This window comes from Hevea brasiliensis, chromosome 5 (genome assembly GCF_030052815.1).
Source record: "Hevea brasiliensis isolate MT/VB/25A 57/8 chromosome 5, ASM3005281v1, whole genome shotgun sequence".
NCBI classification, from domain to species: domain Eukaryota; kingdom Viridiplantae; phylum Streptophyta; class Magnoliopsida; order Malpighiales; family Euphorbiaceae; genus Hevea; species Hevea brasiliensis.
This window is the reverse complement of record NC_079497.1, coordinates 115,669,260-115,674,048: the sequence shown is the minus strand read 5'-3', so window position 1 is coordinate 115,674,048 and position 4,789 is coordinate 115,669,260. Positions and strand designations below refer to the sequence as shown.

Genomic DNA, 4,789 nt, shown 5'->3' with positions numbered 1-4,789 from the left:
TCGCTTGGTTCATCACTAGGGATGAATGGGGAATCCAAGCAGAAACTTCTTCGAGCGCCCTGCATGACTTGAATTATGCACTATTGGAGGTGGGATCTTTAATAGTGTAGCGTTCAAGTCGGTCCTCACCACAGCCCGTGAACTAGGAAATCCGGAAACGCTCGTGAGCAGAAGAAAGGTAAGAAAGATAGACATAAGAAAAGGAATAAGCCTTAGAAATACATAGAATGCATTATAGGAATAATATTATAGCAGAAGGGTAGATAGAATGATGAATACGATAAAAATGTTAGCTGCAGGGGACCTCGGCGAAGTGCTTTGAGTAACTGACCGAAAACGAAAACTCAAACTAAAGGCGACCTTTTAATTTGAATTTGAAATAGGGAGGTGCCTGAAATGAAAAAAACTAGGGTTGGTTGAAGACAGGTGGGAACGAGCAGATCGAGAGCAAAGCAAGTCCAGTGGTGGGTAGTCTTACTGGTCCCATTTCAATCAAGAACCCAACAAGGTTCAGATCGTTATCTTCTTATAGACAATGAGACTAGGCCCCATCACTTGCATCCAGAATCTAGCCTACACCTCCTTCGGGATTGTCCTTTTCTTTTGTCAGGCCTCTTTGGTTTAATCTGCTTCCTGTTCATCCTCCTTTAAGTTTCTTTCAGTTGTCGCTTACAGATTGGTTGGATACCTATGAGCATAGGTTTGATCATGCCTCTTCTTTTGTGGTTCTATGTTGGAGCATATGGAAATTTAGGAATGAGGTGGTGCTTCAAGGGAAGCGACGCACGTTTCAGGGTAAAATTACGTTTGTCCGCACTCTTCTCATGCATTGTAAGCTGGCCCTTGATACGCCTGCAGATGCTCCTGCTTCAGGTACTCGCTTGGTTAGTTGGTGTCCGCCTCCTCGGGATTTTTTTAAGGTTAATGTGGTTTTTTCGCTTGGAAATCCTGGTTTAGCGGGTTTTGGTGCCATTTTTCGAGGTAGAAGTGGAAATTGGATTGTTGGCTTTTCTTGTCATATTGGTACTTCTACCAACATGCTTGCTGAGCTTATGGCAATCAGATTTGGTCTTTCCGAGGCTTGGCAGCGTGGGTTCAGACTTGTCATTCTGGAATCGGACTCCTTGGAAGCTGTTTCTTTTAATTGAGAAAGGTTGTAGCTGTTTCCATCCCTATTGGTCTCTCATTGGTGATATTCATCTCCTGCTTCATCGGTCTTGGCAAGTTCGGGTTCAGCATGTTTTGCGTGAGGGTAATCAATGCGCAGATCATCTGGCTAAGCTGGGTTCTAGACAAGTCGACAGTGTTATGGAGTGGGATTCTCCTCCTCCAGGTCTTGGTTTGCATCTTCAAGCTGATGCGATAGGTCTTTTCTTTTAGGAGTATTCGTTTACATAAATTCAAATTACAATATTCCGCAGCCTTTAGCACATAATGAAATTGCTCCTCATCTGTCTCGCCTGCGAATCCTGCTAACAGCCTAGTCTATTACGAAACTGCTGATTGCGAAAAGAGCTGTTCGAGAGGGAACATAGCCAAGCTGAAACTCTTGTTTGAATGCCCGTTTCCTTCATGGGATCGGTCTTATCTTATTCAATTTGAAGTTTTTCTCAACAGGGCATTCGTGCAGAACCCCTTCTTTCAATGTCTTGCCATTCTTCATGTGCAGCTAATTACGAATCTAAATCAAATATATTGATAAAGAAATAATATTTATATTTCTTTATATGCATATATGCAAGATCGAAGACGCGATTCGCGCGGGTCCGCTTTTTTTTAAGATAGTAAGGAGGCGATTTGTTCGCTGGGCGATTCAGCTAGCCAAATCGCACTAATGCAATTCATTCGCCCTACTATCCTACAGAGCAATTCAAACTCTTAGTAAGACTAAGGCTAGGGCGACTCATTCTATTCTCTCTGAGGTCAGGTCGTCTAGCTTAGGGGGGGCGCGTCGAATCGCTGAAAGGCCTTGGTGATTTGGTAATCTGAAGATAGAAAACCACAATGATTCCAAACTTCACTTCAATAGTCTCGTATTCATGCTGTCCCGACTCTAAACTCAATGTTTGTTAACTAAGCGGGACATTCCCAAACTCTTTCTTATCAAACCCCCTTATCGTTCCCTTGTACAGCCCTTACCAGGCAGTTTTCATTATATGTTCTTTACAGTGTCTAGGGGAGTGAGTTAAGCCAATGCGTACAAATAGACGGACCAGGTTCATCCTTTTATGTTGAGGTCAGTGCAAGTCTGTCTATGATTAAGAGTCTAGGTGGTGTTGAAGCTGGCTCATTCATGCTAGTCATCTTAGAGCTATGAGTCAAAACAATGTTCACCAACTCTTCCATAGTAATCTTGTTCATATATCGGAAATTTGAAATATGAGTTTCAATGTTCTATTAAAGTGTTTTGTCTCCTCCCCAAGGTAGCATTGCCGAGCGGGCGATCCCTGTCTTGTTTATCCAGCTAGCTTTTCTCCGTGGTACTCAAATTCTATTTGTGAGAGCTCCTTCGGCTCGGCTACTTTTTTTTTTTTAAAGGTAAGGTGGGTGGGACCTTAAAGCATTCTCAATAAAAATGCCTATCTATAAATATAAAGCGCTGAGTTGAAGAGGGAACAAGTCCCGCAGAGAGATGATAAGTGGGAGAAAGAGTCAAATTCAAATCTCTTCTGGAATGGAAGACCTCCCATCCACTGACTACAAGACTGCAGCCTAACACCCAAGTTAGCCTGACGGTCAGCTAAATGAGTCGCTTCCCTCTTCATATGATGAAATTTAACTCAACATATATTGACAAATTTTTTCTCAGGATAAAGCATAGGCGCCAAGGTTCTTGATTATTACCATTCGCCCATCTAATCATGTTAAGAGAACCCCTTTTTGTTTGATATGATGACTTGAAAAAAAAATCAATAGTTTGGACAAAACTATGGCCATGCAGGAGAGTTTCTTCTTTTGAAAAGGTTGCATTTTTGATTCCTAGAGGAGACCTGTTCAATTCCACATGACAGCACCATTGCCATCTTTTATGACTCCACCATAATCCGAATTCCTAGAGTAGCCTTCCCTATTCCTTCAAAGTTCATCTTGATGTGATTTGAAGAGGAAATTGCCACAAGATTGAGATAGATATGTTTGAATTTAAAAAAAAAGTAATGCAATAAGACCTCGTCATGTTCATCCTTACTAACATCCCATACAAAAAATGAAATCTTTTTTATGGTCTGGATTTTTTCAATCACCTTAACGAAGGAGGTGGACTTCAACCAAGCCAGCCCTTCTTATGAAGTGGCTATGGAGATTTCCAAAGGAAAAAAAAAGAAAAAAAGCCATGGTGCTCATATTTGGCTGCTAAGTACCTCTCCAATGGAAAAAATGGATTGACCAACCCACCTCTTAAATATCCTGCATCTAGAAAGGTATTATTTGGTACAGAGAGACTTTCAGGCAGAACTTGGGCTAGACTTTGGTTGGGCAATGGTAAGCTGATTCGCTTCTGGGATGATGTTTGGCCGTGCCACTCTCCTCAGGGATGCATGCCATAATTTATATCAATTCACAAGGTTCTCATGACCTCAAAGTGATAGACTACATTCAATATGAAGGAGAAAAAAGGATTTATCTCCCTATTCAACTGCCCGTCCAAGAGCATTTGGCTTCAGAATACTTGTTTTTCTTTTTTTTTTTTTTTCTATGGACTGCATAAATCTTATCTTCCAGCCCGGGGGATAATCTCTTTTGGCAGCTCAATCCTCACGGTAATAATTTTGCCAATTCTGCCTAAAAATCTCTTCAGGTGATCAAGAGGGCCCCCTTTTTCAGTAGATGAGATTAGGATGAAAGGTATATTATCTCAACGCTTCTTTTCTCTGGCTTGCTCTTCCAAATTCAATTTTGGCCTGCGGTAATGTTGTAATCAGGATTTCATCTCCTAAATTCTTTTTTTCTATGAAAGCAAGAGATGGAAAGTGTTGTTTTAAATTCTGCCTTATTCCATGAGATCTAGAAGAACTTGTTCAACCTTCTCTCTCTCCATTGGTGTTTCCTTAGCGCTCTTTTTTTTTACTTCTTTCAAAGGGGAATGAAAGCCTTCCTTAGAAGTTGTCGCTCGATCGAAAGGATATAACACATATGAAACCGCTCCGTGGGCTTCTTCGCTGACTTTCTGAGGTATAACCTTCGCCACGACATTAGTGGCTTAGCTCTTCGCGCTTCCCGCAAGCTTTTTTTATAGAGAGAGAGTAAAGGGGTCGGTACGGAAGATTGGTTCGCTCCGAAAAGCTCAGCTTTGCTTGCGTTCTTCACCGGCGCTCACCGGATGTATCACTCATCCCGCTCCTAAGGTAAGGAGTCTTCTGTGTGTTATAATCTTTACGGGGATGAATCGCATATGTTGGTTGAGAATTGCTCGGGAATTCATTGATAGTTACTTTGCCAGGTTCTAGGGGGGCTACTCTTCTTTTTTGTCGATCGAGCCGCTCTCCCTCATTCCACTCGTCCAGCCCTCTTCACGAACTTGTACAATCGATGCCACAAAGATAGCCAACTCTATTATCAAAGAAATAAGGAAACGGGCGACGATTTGGCACCAGATATCCGGAGGTGTGAAAAGAGCAGCTGTGAGAAGCGGAAAAACCATCAAAAAACGACGATTGTTCGTGAAGGTTTCCACAGAAAGACCCCTCGGTTCTGGCAAACGGATCACAATTACAGGTACCTGGGAGCATACCGATGGAATGAACGAAATACGAACAGTTAACATAATATAGTCATAGATCTTAGGTTGTAA

The 4,789-nt window shown here is 42.0% G+C and overlaps 1 pseudogene; it reads right to left on the bottom strand.

The window, feature by feature from the left end:
* Positions 1–587: 587 nt before the first annotated feature.
* The window catches only part of LOC131180181 (uncharacterized tatC-like protein ymf16), a 5,061-nt pseudogene continuing 859 nt past the window's right edge, over positions 588–4,789 (bottom strand).